The sequence below is a fragment of the Phalacrocorax aristotelis genome, chromosome 3, assembly GCF_949628215.1.
Source record: "Phalacrocorax aristotelis chromosome 3, bGulAri2.1, whole genome shotgun sequence".
Lineage (NCBI taxonomy): Eukaryota > Metazoa > Chordata > Aves > Suliformes > Phalacrocoracidae > Phalacrocorax > Phalacrocorax aristotelis.
The window spans coordinates 71,828,003-71,844,150 of NC_134278.1; positions in this window are offsets into that span (position 1 = coordinate 71,828,003).

Sequence of the window (16,148 nt, forward strand, 5' to 3'; positions counted from 1 at the left end):
GTGAAGGTCAGCGCAGAAAGTGCTCTTTTACCAAAACTAATGTTTGCTGTAAAAGGACCATATTTGCTGCCTACATAACACTGGAATGAGGGCCATGCAGCTTGATTTGTCATGAAATGAGTATTTGACGCAGATGTGCTTTTGTAAGAGTCAGGAACATTTAGAGCTAGTTAAGACATTTCAAAATAGCAATTTAAAATATAATTATAAAAATACATAGTATAATTCTTTAACCAGTTCATCAGTTTGCATAAGAAGTTTGTACACTTCACAGATATGGCAAGTGGTAACAGGCCCAGGGTCTGCTCCTTGAACCACTCTTCCCAGGAGGTAAGATCAGACCAACAGCCACCTGGCCCAGGAACCCTTCTCCAAGCAGCCACCATAAGCAAATGTCTAGGGAGAAAGAGAATATGACAAGTTTGTATGATTCTTCTGACTGTCCCACCTTTTCCCTAGTTCCAGCTCAGACTTGTCCTGAATCAGATATGTATGAGGGTTATGAGGGTTTATCTTTTTGTAGTAACCAATGACTCTCTTCCTACTAATCGTTCAGTCTTCCTTGAACTTTTGGCACCCACAACATCCAGTGGCAAAGACTTAGCTCTTCAGGTCAGCCACTCATTGTTTAGAGAACCCCATGTTTTCGTTTGTTCTGAATCTGGGTTAATTATCTTCATTTTATGCCTCTCAATTCTCATATTAGCCAAGTTCTGTCCCTACCTACCCTCCCCATGATTCTGTAAACTACTAGCCTATCCACCTTTACACACCTCTTACTCTAGTCTAACATCTTCCTTCCTGTACAAAAGGCTAACCACACCTCAGATCATCCTTGTTGCCCTTTTTTGAACCTTTTCCAAGTCTACCATAACCTGTTTGAGATGAGAGGATCAGAAGCGCACAGAAAATTCAAGGAATAGGAACAAAAAAAATGTATAGCGGCACAATGTTCTGTTTTGTTCCCCATCATGTTAATAACTCCTAACATTTTATATGCTGGATGTTTTTAAGCATCACAGTACTGACCACTTAATTATGTTGTCCAGCTCCCTCAACTCTTATCTGGGCTATTATTTTATATGTGGAGTTATAACTGTTCTGTTCTTATGTGCATCCCTTAACATTCATCTGTACCGAATTTCATGTGTAATTTTTTTGCTCTGACACCCAGTCTTATGAGGTTCTTCTACACATCTTGATAGACAGTCTTACTCCTTACTTATTTGAAAATTTAATGCCATCAGCAAATTTTGGCAGCTCACAGATGACCCCCTTTTCCAGGTCATATATAAATCTGCTGAACTGCACAGACCCCCAGGAGCTTCTCTGGTGATTTTCCTCTGCTGCAGGAACCACACATTTTCTGCTGCCCTGGTTCCTGAATTCAAACCCACATAAGGATTTTCGCTCCTGTGGGATGGCCAAGAGTGGTATTCTGAGAGGCAGCAAGTCAACATCCCCTACTCTGTGCTAAGCTTCAGGTCTTCAGTTTGTTTCAGCTGGGCTCTGCGTCCCTCCCACATTACATTCGAAACCACATTTCTGAATTCCTGTAACTACCATCAGTAACATTTCTGCCCCGCAGACAAGAGATACACAGCTACACTGTTCACCTACACCCATTCCTCATGTACACAACTGCCTGCTAAATTAAAAAGGGGTCTACAAAAAAAAAAAAAAAAAAGTGAGATGCTGTTTGCTTGGTTTTGGGGCCAGGTAGAGCCTGGTGTGAAAGACTGCTGCAGAGATCTTTCCTGCTTGAACCCGACTGCCTGACACCAGGCACCACATGGGTGATCAAATCCTGAGGGGAAAAATAAAACCCACCCAAAATAAAAAACAAACCACTTCTGTCAGTTATTTTCATTTACTATACAGTCTTTACAGTGTGACCGCATCTTTTTTTCCCCACAGAACTCTTGCCTTATTTACTGCACAGAATAGTTGGGTTTCACTTAGCAGTTATTCAGTATTTTGGGTTTCACTTTATTTTTCTGCATGAGGCACAACTTAGTCCCTGCTCTGGAAAAAGAATTAGTCGCTTCCTCTTGTGCTTTTCAAGGCTGTCATTCCTATCAGGTCTCCGAGCATGTCAGAAACATTCAGATGTCAAATGGGGAAAAATATGTGCAAACCCTGCCGGAGTTTAGACACACAGCTGACGACTGCCACTCGAAACAGAAGCACAACTGAGAGCCAAACCTGGTTTGCTTCTTTTCTCATCTGCAACATCGGGGAAGATGGGACATTTTGCCCACAGCCTTCCCACGTGTCTCCTGACAGCAGAGACAAACTAAAAGAGAAAAACACTGGTTGTCTTTATGGGCTTAGAAGTAAAGGCTGCTTTGGTGGACAGTGCTTTGGGTCCCTTACCCATGACCTAAAGCCTGACCTCTTTTGCCTCTCAAAGCTAAAATACAAAGACAACAAAGCTCCTTAAATAAAAAGTCACCGGCCCTTTTTCCAGCATAGTCACAGCAACATTTTGCACCAAGCAGATGCTGGTTAGGAGGCAGCCCATCCCCCACTCACAGCAGGGCTATCGGCAAAGCCACATCAGGTCAGCTGCAACTTTGTCTAGCTCAGTCACAAAAACCTCCTAATCTCCTCTGGGTCCCCTTTCCTACACAGCACCATTCTCCTTTTTCCTCAGGTCCAACCCAAACAGCCCATGGTGCAGTCTGTGGGCATTGCCCCTTGATATACTTCCCTGGCACTACTGGGAGGAGTTCAGGTCCTTCATCTTCACAACTATTTTTCAAGTACTTGAGCACTGAAGCCTTTTTCTGTGTCAACCATCGCTAGGCTGCCTTCCCCCATCTGTGAGCAGATCCATTTTTACCCCAAATTTCTTTTAGCAGCTAGCATACCTGCAGGATTCCTCCTTGTTACCCTTAAAGTCTGCCTCAAATCTTTGCTCTAGCTGGGCTTTTCTCTTCTTGGTTTTGTCCTTAGGCACACAAGTGATGCTTTTATACTCCTATTGTCTGGTGCCGCTTCCATCTCCTGCACGCTTCCAGTCTCGTCCCAGTTGTCTTGAAATGCTGTTTTTCAAAGACATTCAGCCTGAGGCAGACAGCTGGTATGGAAAATTACAGCCCAGTCAGATTCTTAGAGTTATAAGTAACTGAAACAAGGATCTTATAATGAGCAGGGTAAGGAAATTTTAATAATTAGTAACTCTAGCCCTCCCACCTATAATTTTTTACTGTCTCCTATTACAACCAGCGCTCACTATACTAGGGCTAGAGCCATATAATCCTTTTAAACAACCCTGAAGTGTATTTGTGTTACCCAAATAAATACAGCATTGACCTATCCTAGTAAATAAGCACACACTTGCTCTGTTTAATGTTATTGTATTATCTTCCACTATTTCTGCAGCCCTAGTAATTTTTATTTCCACAATTTTAATCTTCTTTTTACCCAGCCACACCTCATTTTATGCTCTCTAGTCCTTGCTGAGTTTTCTATTTGGATTTTTATTATATCTAATAACGCTTGCCTGTACTCTGTTCCGCTTTTTCTCATTTGACCCCAAGCTGTTCCCTGCCTCTCAAGCTCCCTCACCCTTTATTTCCCCTCTTCTGCCTCACAAACATGCCATTCCCCTGCATCTCTCTCACACAATCAGTTCCTATCTTCATCTTTCTTCTCAAGACACAGCTCCTTCTGGCTTGACCCAAGCTGTCATCCATACACATTTTATTCCAGTGCAATTCAGTGTCACACATTATCTCCCCTCCTGCCACAGGGAGAGACCAGGCTCAAGTGCAGCATTTCTCTCAGGTACATCCATTCCTTCGCTCTTTGCGCTAACCTCACCCCTCGTCCCCATGGCCAGCAGTCCAGCCCAATGTGCAGGCATGTCCTCAGTCCACCCACAGAGTCACCAGCCTTTTGGGGCTCTGGAAAAGCTATTCCTGTCCCTTGGCTTTGGTGGATAAACGGGAGATCCTCTAAGCAGAGCTGCTTCTGCAACCAGGCCTGAGCCGGGTCTTGGGTTTGTTGGTTTTTTTCCTGCTTCTCAGCAGGGACCCAAGATTACTGTTTTACCTGCTACAAAAGTGATCAGCCTTTCCTGGAGGTCAGTAAGTCACACCCACTCCTTCTACCTAGCTGCTGTAAAGCAGCATGGACATCTGCCCCTTGATGTTTCTGGATGCCACCAGCAACAGCAAGAGAGACTGCTGAGCTCCCATGGCCCAGGGAGAACAATAAATCCAGCAAACTCAGAGGCAAAGTCCCCACTCTGTACTTTCTGCATGATCTCAGGCAAGTTGTTCAGCTGCTTTATAACCCCTAATGAAAACAGCTCTTTCCTGAACCTACTTAGTCTCCCACTGGCCTGAGAAATACCCTGAAAATATATAGAGCAACATGAATATTGATAAGATAAACAGAACTTTGGGATAAGGAATCAAGAAAGCTGCTGGGGAATGTTTTCTATTTTCTTTGCCTGGGGGAAGTGTGATTGCTACCCATTCGCTTTGGCAACATCCACCCACGCAGAAGGGAAGATAGAAGGAAGCTGGCAGAGTGGGAGCTCCAGCTCAGGTCTACAAGGATGTACCACAGCGAGGTTTGACCACAACAGATGCATCTCTAGAAAGGAAAAAGTGCCTAGTCCCCATGATGGCTGACCAAAAAGATAAATCCAGGAGCTGCCAAGCATCTGAGTCTACAGGATTGTCACTCTAACAGCACTGTCCACTGAACTGATCAGTCAGCCCCACACTGAAATCTAGAGTAGGCAGACAGCCTTCTATCGCCAAGCAGATCACTTGGTTTGAGGTAAACGGCCTTTGTGCGCTTGTCTTCTGAAGTGTTGCCTAATTTGTTTTTAACTGTTTAAAAATTAAGTGCATCCTCAACCCTTTTTAGCTATTCTTGTTTGTTTGCTTTGTTCTGTTAGTAAGCATTAAATATTTAAAAAGGTCTTACGAGGTACGAGCTAACAACAGGTTCAGCTGTTGCTGTGCTGCACATTAATAATTTAAATCCCCCATGGAATAAAAATGAAGGCTGGAATAATCCATTAGTATAACCTTTATGTTACACCTCTGTGTGGAGCCACACGGGAGAATACAACAAGGGACTTCTGTGAACACAGTGAGATGGCTTGACACATAAGGACCTCCCCATTCACAGCTTCCTCCTCCTCCTCCTCCTGCCCTCCTCTCCCTCTCACACATTCTGCCCCTGTAGAGGTAGGTCTGTCAGTGCCTGTGACTCCAAAACTGAGCTGGCCCCTCCAGCTCTCCCCCTTCCCTATTTGCTCCACACACCTGGGAAGGCTGCTGTCACCCCGAGAACACAGCAGCAGGCAGGCAGTCGTGCCGCCTCCAGGTAAGTGATGCTTTATGACAGTGCCACAGGATGACTGGCGCTGGACATCAGTGCATCTCCCTGTGCATTGAAGGGTAAAAGACAGAGTTACCACATGGGCTGAGCTGTAGAATGACTTTGCCCACCTCTGCAGAAAATTCCCTTTCTTTCAGGGGAATTCTCATGAATGTTTCAGCTTTTATTGCAAGTAACTGTTTTGTTTGCTCTTTCACAGCAGCTCTCCTTCCACAGGCATCTTCACAGTTGTCAATAGGTCTTGCCGGGGCCCTTGCAAAGGAGCCAGACTTCCCAGGCAGCTCCGCCAGCAGTGCAGAGGCTTCACCAAGCCCCACAGCAGCAGATCATGTCCCCCTGTGAGCTTCTGCCAAGGACTGGGGCAGGCATACAGAAAGGAGCTTTGTGACTATGATTATTTAGTTTGTCAGCTTGCCTGTACACTTTCAGCGGTGTTTGCACATACAAGCTGACTAGGAAAGCACTGAGCCACCAGGCCAAAGGCGGAGGGAAGTCACAGAAGCCATTTTGCATACCCACAACTAAGGTCAAAGGCAGGCAAAGGGTGCTGGGACTCTGCAAGTACAACTCTGAATATTTGGATCAGACAATGAAAGTTTTATCAAATTCAAGTTTCTGGCTACAAGACTATTATTGGGGGTTTTTTATGCACAAAAGGGTAAGACTATAATGGAAGTGAAAAAAAAAAGGGGGGGAACAAACAAAAAGTCAGAAAACTAATACAGACTTAAATGGAAACACCAACTTTGCCTCAAGTAACCTGGCATTGGGAATACTGCTGCATAACAATGCTACAAACAACACAGGCAGAACTTTAAAAATAGTAACACAGGAATTATTAGCACACCAGCTTGCTATTCCCCTTTAGCTCTGTAACCCAAGAGGGCTCTGCTTCTGTTGAGCAAAATGTAAGGCACGCACCATGGGTAGCATTAGCCTTGTAAGTACAGCGCTTTCCACACTGTTAAAAATAACCTTTCTTGTCTCTATACACTGGACTTTGGAGTTGGGTTTGTTTTCTGCTTTAAAAAATCAATATAGTTTTGAGACAAGCTAAGAAAATGTACTTCACCAAGGTGAAACTACGTGGGTGAGTTAGGCATCGTGTTCATTGCGTTCAATCCAAGATAGTCAGATGGCTTGTGTCACCATGATGCTTTCCTGCCTCAGCTGCATTTATCCTAACAAAACCAGCCCTGGACCATTACTGCAAGGGGGGGCTGATGTGCAGAAGCAACCTTCTCAAGACCACACAGGAGGCTGCTAATGAACAGCAAGCCTAAATCCCAGTTTGCAGAGCCCAGAAGATCCCTTATCAACTCCATTTCTTTTATCATTGCAGCCAAGCTCACTTATATTGCAGGTGAAATCCCCAGAACACCACCCAGGTACATCACAGAAGTAATAGCTTGGGAGATCCCTGTGATTTTTTGCATGGTGATGCTGTGCAGCCTCTTGGCTGTGAGCACCAACCCTCAGCTTGGCCTGTGCACCTTCCTTGAGCTGTCGAATAGCACTGAGATGCTACAGCTGAACAGAGCCCTAGGGTGAAGGAGGGGGTTCGGACGCCGGTCAAGCTGCCCTTTTCTGCAGGGCTGCCAAAGGAGGAGTGGTTGGTGTGTGGGCAAGGGAGGGCAAGAACAGCTCCAGAGCCTGGGGGCCATGGGGACAGGCACAGTGGAGTACCCCAAGAGGGCAAGCACAGTAGAAGCAATGTGGGGCTTGCTCCATATCAGGTCAAGAATATTTTATCTGGCCTTTCTATTGAGCTGGATCAAACCCTGGTCCAGTGTCAGCTGGCAACATCTGAAAGGAGATGTGCCAAGGCAGCATTACATAGCCAGAGCAGCCAGTTTAAAAAGAGTGCAATACATAAAACTGAAAATGGATTAAGCACACAAGAAACCCCACACATGCTACTTCCTTCCCAGAGCAGCTGTAGTGTTTTAATAGTGCATTTGAACCATCCAGCTCTTTTCAGGCTGCCCACTGGGCTGGAAACATTGCAGTCAGGCACTCAGGTTTCTTCTTCCCTCCTGGCTGGGTCAGAAAGAGCCCCCCCGAGGTTTTTTGCCATCTCCCAGCCAGGCAAAATGAGTGGAGCGACAAAACCAAGAGTTAATGGCTTCATACATGAAACCTTTTACCAACACTCAGGTCCAACATTTCTTATTTCATTCAAGTCCATTAAAGCCAGCTCACGCAGCAACTCAGCTATTGCACTTGTCAGCAAACATTGTTTGACACTGACCTTCACTCAGGCCACAGCATCCAGAGATCCAATAACCTGGGCTTCCTCTGAGCCTCACCCCGAGCTCAGAAATGCAGCATTTGGCTTGAGGATTTCAAGCTGTTTGCTGACTGTGAACACTGCATATCTGAGCCCTTCTCCTTATTCTTAGCTAGTTGCCAGTGACTGCCTTTGCTTGGTTCATTGATTTATTCCCCTCCTCAGCCTGCTGCAGATGACCTTGCTCTGCTCCACATGCTGAGAAGGCCACACTCCGCAGCAAAGAATCTCTTATGCCCTGAACTAAGGCATGCAAACACACCAAAATGCCTCTCCCCCCTTCAAAAAGCAGAAAGTGCTGCATATACGTTAGGGACAAAGGAGGAAGCAGTGGTCAGTGTCAAAAACATTTTACATAATGTTACCTGCTGCATTTTTAAAAGAGTTGTCAGGGTAACAGAAGGTGGTTTGGGAGACTTTTTAAAATTTAACCCGTTATTTTTATATGGCAAAAAAGCCTACTACTTGCTATACAAATCAGATGTTAACATTAGCCTGTCAGAAAAAAGCAGTTTATGTAATCATAAAGCCTGGCTTTTTATTATTTTTAATTTACTTCCATAGCACAGGCAATGCCTAAATAGATGTACACTATTAATTCATCCTGTCGATATTGCAGAATCACAGAATGGTTTGGTTTGGAAGGTACCATGAGAGGCCATCTAGCCCAACCCCCCTGCAGTGAGCAGGGACATCTTCAACTGGGTCAGGTTGCTCAGAGCCCCACCCAACCTGACCTTGAATGTTTCCAGGGATGGGGCATCTACCACCTCTCTGGGCAACCTGTGCCAGTGTTTCACCACCCTCATAGTAAAATTTTTTCTTCCTTATATCAAGTCTAAATCTACCCTCTGTTAGTTTAAAACCATTACCCCTTGTCCTGTCACAACAGGCCTTGCTGAAGAAGTTTCCCCCATCTTTCCTACAGTCTCCCTTTCAGGTACTGAAAGGCCACAATAAGGTCTCCCTAGAGCCTTCTCATCTCCAGGGTGAACAACCTCAACTCTCTCAGCCTGTCCTCATAGGAGAGGTGCTCCAGCCCTCAGATCATTTTTGTGGCCCTCCTCTGGACCTGCTCCAACAGGCCCATGTCCTTCTTGTGCTGAGGGCTCCAGAGCAGGACACAGCACTCCAGGTGGGGTCTCATCAGAGCAGAGTAGAGGTGATCCTCCCTTGACCTGCTGGCCGCGCTGCTTTTGATGCAGCCCAGGATACGGCTGGCTTTCGGGGCTGCAAGCGCACATTGTTGGCTCATGTCCAGCTTTTTGCCCACCAGTACCCCCAAGTCCTTCTCTGCAGGGCTGCTCTCAATCCCTTCATCCCCCAGCCTATACTGATATTTGGGGTTGCCCTGACCCAGGTGCAGGACCTTGTACTTAGCCTAGTTAACCTCATGAGGTTCACTTGGGGCCACTTCTCAAGCTTGCCCAGATCCCTCTGGATGGCATCCCATCCCTCTGGCGTGTCAACTGCACCACTCAGCTTGGTGCCCTCTGCAAGGGTGATCCTACTGTCTTTGTCATTGGTGAAGATATAAAACAGCATTGGTCCCAATATGGACCCCTAAGGGTACACTCAATCCCACTATGTCATTGATGAACATACTAAATAGTATTGGCCCCAGTACAGACCCCTGAAGGTCACCACTGGTCTCATCCAGACATTGACCCAACAACCACTACCCTCTGGATGCGATCATCCAGTAGTTCCTTATTCACCAACTAGCCCACCCATCAAAACCGTATCTCTCCAGTTTAGAGAGAAGGATGATGTGGGAGGGACCGTGCCAAAGGCCTTACGGAAGATCAGATAGATGACATCCATAGCTCTTCCCTTGTCCACTGATGTAGTCACTCCACCATAGAAGGCCGCTAGGTTGGTCAGGCAGGACTTGCCTTTGGTGAAGCCATGCTGGCTGCCTCAGATCACCTCCCTGTCCTCCATGTGCCTTAGCATAGCTTCTAGGAAGATCTGTTCCATGATCTTCCCCAGCACAGAGGTGAGGCTGACAGGACAGTAGTTCCCCAGGTCCTCCTTTCTACCCTTTTTAAAGAAGGGCACAATGTTTCCCTTCTTCCAGTCCCCAGGGACTTCGCCTGACTGCCATGACTTTTCAAATATCACAGAGAGTGGCTTAGCAACTACATCAGCCAATTCCCTCAGGACTCTGGCACGCACCTCCTCAGTTTCAGAAGACTTTCAAGGATAGCCAGTAGGTTTGGTAGCCTCAAATTCATGGTGCTCCAGGTGAGAAATATTGTGAAGAGTCATTAGTTTTTAAATAAAGGTCCTTTTAAAATGCCCCATGTTGGAACACAGATAAATCAAGGCTCTTCAATTCAGTAGTTAATTATGAACATCTCAGACATCAGCCTTAAACCAGATTGCAGCAGAATAATCAGCGTGTGTTGTTAGTAAGAGAAAATCCTCAGGCTGGGCAAGCTTCAAGCTAGACTATTTAGACTACAGGAACTTGATATTTGCTGCTCATAGAGTATTGTTCTGTGGCATTAAAAAAATGGTGTATCTCTAATGTTCTGGAGGGATAAAGATTATTTTCCCATTAATAATAAATACCTTAATCCTATTTAAACATTTGAAATATGCCCAAACAGTCCCTCAGTAGGATTCCCACTTGTTACATCTGCCATAGCTGCCCCTCACAAGTGATCTTATACTACACAGTTCACATCAGTTATTATTTTAATTTTCAAAGGTATTTTAAAATAAATACTACATTATTTATGACTCCTGCCAGTGAGCAACTGCAAGGTGATGCAGGAGAGAAAGAGAAACATGAGCAAGGCTCCTCAGAATTCATTTAGGTGTTGTTCTTAAGTAGTAAAATGTATTAACCCTCAGAAATTAAAGAGGTCAGTGTGCTGCTTCTGCTTCTGATGTGTACAGCCTAGACAGAGTCTTCACTGCCAGGAGGCAGGTCCAGCTGGAAGGGAAAGATGTTAGAAAGCCACCGAATCAGCCAAGAGACTCCCTGCAGATTTGCTTCATTTTTCCAAGTCACTGCCAGCTTCCTGTAGTCTCCTCCTGGATGCTTTTGACATGTCAGCTGCTCAAAGGACCAACTCCACTCCTTTAAGAAACTAGAAATAAGGGAATAAGGAAGGAAAAATCCTGATATACCATTAGATACTAGCAGCGTCTTGTTTAAGAAACTGCTGTCCCAAGAAGCTCTGCTGTCAAAGCTATGAAGGGCACCGGGACTTGAGATGAAGACTTTTCCTTTCCTTCTTCAGAGAGAATCATCACAATCTGTTTTGACAATGTGACCTAATATTAGATGCCAGAGAGTTCGCATGTTTGTTTTCCTACAGGCAACAGACTGTCTAGTATGTCAAGCTTTCAGTCCATTGGCTGTTAAGAGCTCTGTGAAGTGCTGCTCCTTGCTTTTTGACACTGCTTTTGACTAAGCACCTGTGACATGCCCATCTGAGACACGTACAAGGAGGGAGCACTACCCATATCTGGGCTTTGAGCCGTGAGACTTGCTGACACCACTTTAGGCAGCCTCTGCGTGAGTGTGCAAGGACCTGTATTTTACCTGAGCCCAACAGGAACAGGTAGGTAGGTTGTGCTCACTGGAGCCCTTCTCTTTCCCTAAGCAGTGATGGATAGGACACTGTCATGATCCAAGTAGGGACAGTAGGAATTAACAGCCACTTCCTGTCATGGCAGTGGCTTAACAGAAAGTGCTGTCTTATAACCTTTTGTGGAAAACATTTCTCCAAGATCTGCAAAGCAGCAGACAGACAGGCAACAAAATGGCAGACAGTAAGAGATATTTAGGTCAGAACAGGACAGATGAGACAGAAGCCTCAGGCTGCGACAAGCTGAGTGGGCACCAGAACAATAGACAAAATAGATAATTCTATTTAATGCCAACAAACAGGAGAAGAATATTTTCTGGTATTTATTTTGAATATAAGAGTTCACTCGTTTGCTATCCCTGAGCAAGGGACTTCAAGTCTCCTGTGCACTCCTGTGAAAATGAGCTACAAGCACTTACCTCTGCTCAGCTCTGAGTTGCCTGACACATGACAAACAGGTAGGATTACTTACTCTTCCATGCAGCCCTGTTCCTTCTCCGGGAACCCTTCTGTTTCCCTGCGTTACCCTAAGGGGAGGGTCCCATGCACTGGAGAATAAGATACTGTTTATTTTTAATATCTCCCAGTGGCAGTCACACACTTGTTTTGTAAGACAATCCACATCCAAAGCTCTGCACAGAAAGCAGCCACTGGTTATCTGTCTGTTCCCTCAGCAGTGTAACAGTTGCAGATTGTGTGGGAAAGATGTGTGGGTGTGGGTAACTGAACCACATACCTAATCTGTCATTTACAGAAAAAGGATATCATGAAATTGTCATTTTAGTTTGGTCCCCATAGACTACAAATACATGGCATAAAAGGCTGTGGATCCATCTCCCAAATGCCATTACACAGCTCTGAAACCTCCTGCCAAATTTTGAGCACCAACTACCACTCATTTATTAGTCTCGTTTGCTCTCAGCAAGCGACCCTTCTAACAATGAGAAGAACTCAGTCCAGCATTTGACAGCATTTTCCTGTCCCCAAAGGGCAAAATTTGGAAGTATAATTGGTTTGGGTGTTAGCTAGGCTCCACTGCAGCACACTTTCAATTTAACATATTTTAAAAACCAGCTTGCTTCTCTCTGTCCTCAACATTTATACAAAAAGAATGAGCTGTTTGTTTCTAGCACCCACCCAAGAACTGTTTTTTCCACCAAGGTCCCTATGTACCGCAGCAAAGCACGGCGGTGATACATGAAAGCCCCCTACCACTATCCCAATTTAAAGGTTTCTTTCTATTTAATGACATGAGTAGCCTGCATTTAACTGGACAGAGGGTAGACTACATCAGCTCTAAACCCAACTGCTGCCAGCGTATTTTAATTTTATCTAGCTTGTCTGCCTTGTGGATTTCTGTTCACAAGCAGACCTGCGGTCCTACCAGCACAGGGGGAGCTCCACTGGCTACTTGGGACTCACGAAGGGCACTGTCGCAGAACAAGAGCATGGTCAGCTCCAGCATCTACAAATGTTGTTTTCTTGATTGTTCCTGACCTCAATTTTTTTATCACAAGCCCAGCATTCTTCCTAGGATTTCTGTTCCCAAAATTGCTGGAGATGGGAAAAGGAAGTTTCAGTCCTCCACCAACAGAGTGAACAATTTAAAGTGGCCCCTGAGAAAGCATCTCAAGAAACAATCGAGCAATCCAATATGCATTATAAAAGATTCAGGAGTCTGTAGCCTCAGAGTGCCTGCATTACTTACCTCATGATTTTTGAGCATTTTAGACTAGCAAGGTTCAGGCAGGGAAGAAACTGAAAGAAGTGGAAGGTCAGCATATTCCTGTACCATACTTGCTGTTTGATCCGATTCCCAGTCCTGACACATATTTGACAGCTGCTCCTCAATTTCTAGTTAACAAGAGTCTGTGGTTGGATACAAAGGGTCTGAACAGTCCCAACCTTAATTTTTTTTAAAAAAAAAAAAAGGCCAACCTCATACATGAGCCTGATCTGAGATATTTGAAGCAAGTCCCAGATTTTTAAGCACTTCCTTTCAGGTGCTTCCTGCCTAGAAAAATAAACCCACTCTCCTAGGGAAGATTCTGCTTTTAAGAGAGAGGATGTGAAACTCAGGACTGGGGCTGGGCATGATAGCCTAACTTTCTTCAGCAAAGCAAACACAGCAATACTGTGGGTTAATCTTGATTTATTTAATCTCTCTTGAATCCCTGCCTAGTTATCTTTGCTGGTGCTGCAGAGGTTGCATAATTTTGACATACTTGAATTGCTGTTGCAAAAGGGATGAGAAGGCTCAAGGGAGGAATTCTGAGGGAGGGGGAACAGTTGTTAGAGTAGATACCAACTACAACCATAAATAAAAACTGTAAGAAATACAAGTACTAAATGAATTAGGAAACAGCTAACAAGATCAGAAGTGAAAAAGTCATACTAATTCCAGGAAGCACTCAGATTTTCATATGTGAGAGGTAACCAGAAGGGGAAATTTAAACAATTATCACTTCACTCAAGCCTGGCATTAAAACTTCTAATTTTTGAAGAGTTGACATGTATTTTTGAACACATTGTCCTTGTTCCAAGGACAGAAAATCCAGCCTCAGAGTGATTAAGTGGTGAGCTGAGTGTACAGCTCTATAGACAAAGAAATAATCAATACAATATGCTAAGTGGCAGCTCTTGACCACAGCATATCAGAGGACAAAAGAAAGAGCAGGCACCTGAAGCAACTATTAAAATTCCAAGGATTTACCATTATAAAACACACAGTACTGTGGTACACTGTTGATATGGAGAAAGAAACACCTTTAAGACAAGTATAAGGAGGGGAATCTTGCAAACAAGTTACAGTGTACATAGCCTTTTTCCAATAGAGGATCATTTTGTATTTAAGAATAAATCAGCACAAGAAAAATTCCTCCAAGGAATATGTTAAAGCATTTATGATGACTGTGAAAGCTACATCAAAAGGACAGCTGGAGTTTAGGAGACATGAATTAAATGGGTCCAGATAAAAGAACATTAAACAGCTTCATTTTCCCTCAAAACCAGACATTGTCAGTTAGTAATAGCATATGTACAACTATACCTACTCAAAAGACTTGCTTTTTTAGGTATGTATCAGAGGTACAGAGTTATTTTTATGTTTGGGTTGGCAACAAACTTCTGTCCCTCCCAAACAAAAAACATGCTTTTATCTAATTTCAAGGCTGAAAAGCTGTAGTATTCCTTATTGGCAGTAGCAGTAGAGATTACACACATCACAGACACTGCAAAATGCTACAGAATGATGACACATCCTACCAATGCTCTGCCTGACACACTGGCTTATTAGCAGCCCAAACATTCGATTCAGGGTTGAGCAAGTTAGCTGGTATGTGATTACACAAATGCGCTTATATCTGCATTACACCTGGAGAACTGGTACTCACCTCTCACTGCCTGGACCCAGTGCAGAGCCCAGTGGAGCCCGATGGAAGGAAGTTAAACTCCGTGGCCAAGTGCCAAGCTCAGGAGACATGGAAGTTTTTTTTCCAAAGGACAAACAGTGTCTCCATTTGGCAAGTTTGTGTGTCTGCCACCAGTTATTCCTTGTTTGGAATTACTCCTTGTAGAGCACTGTGCTCTCAGGTTTTTAAACAAGAACATTTCTGCAGCTCTGCAAATGCTACTGAAGTGCGTTCCAGATATTTGGGGGGAAAAACCCTAAAGGCCACATTTTTCCTCCTCCTGCCCTGAATGTAAGAAAATTTGTTCTATTAGCTCCAGAAGCTTTGTTCTCTCCTTACACTATGTGGCTGAGTTGCATTCACACACTGATGAAGACTTACTTGGGAAAGTGAAGTCAAGAAATAAGGCAAAAAGTGAATAAGCTCCAGCACTACAAGACCATAGATTCACCAAATTTATATTTATCTATAGGCTTAATTTCAAGCCTACCAGAGCTGTAGTTACTGAATCAGTTTTAGCACCCATTGCCTCCAGTATTGTCGTAGTACATTTGTCTACAGCCTGCATTAATTTTCCCCATTCCTTCAAGTTTAACAGTGATTATTTCTCTTAAGGACCTTTTACTACTCAGTGGGAATGGGAATGTGTCATCTGGTGCTATTTCTGCCACAGAGGCTCTGCTGCCAATACCAAATCAATCCAAAAGACTAGAAAGAAAATTTACAAATTTTAGTGTCTTCCGAATTATATAAAAATCCCATCAGCACTAGGTAAGATTATTATAAATAACCATTTCAAAACCTTAGAAACACTGTATCTACGCTGTTGGCAGAGTCCTCAAATGGCAAGAATAAGTTTTGCAGCACTAAGTACTTTCTAGGCACATTTCCTCTTCTTCGTTTCAGTTTCACTCTGGCTTTCAATAACAACTTTAATTACATTCACACTTACCGTTTGCTTACTGCCAAGTAAAAGAAAGGCAAAGTAACATGGAAGTCAAGTAAAAAGTAGTAGAGCTGTACATAATGTATGTAACCGGTACTGGTGATTTGACTACTACATAAGCATAATACCTGTATACATAAATCAGTTTGTTTTTTCCTCTGCTGTACACAATTCTAGACAAAAATCTGAAGATGTCTACCGTTCTAAGACCTTTACCTTGACTGAACTGAAAAAACTCATCTAATGAACCCTTATCTAGAAAAGCATTTCAATTTGAGCATACTAATAGATGGTGATCTTACCTATTCCCTCAGTAGCAGGCTCAGAGGGCTCCTCGCCCTCACCATCAGGGTCCTTTATCTTCTTCCACACTCGAAGTTTCCTTCCATTGTCTTCCAGGCATTCCTCCTCATGCCTTTCTCCAATACATGAAAACCCTTACAGCTCTCATTTTCTTCTCATACAGAAATATATGCAGCAAAACAAGATTCTTCTTTTTCTTAATAGCTAAACCTTAACAGAGTAATTTT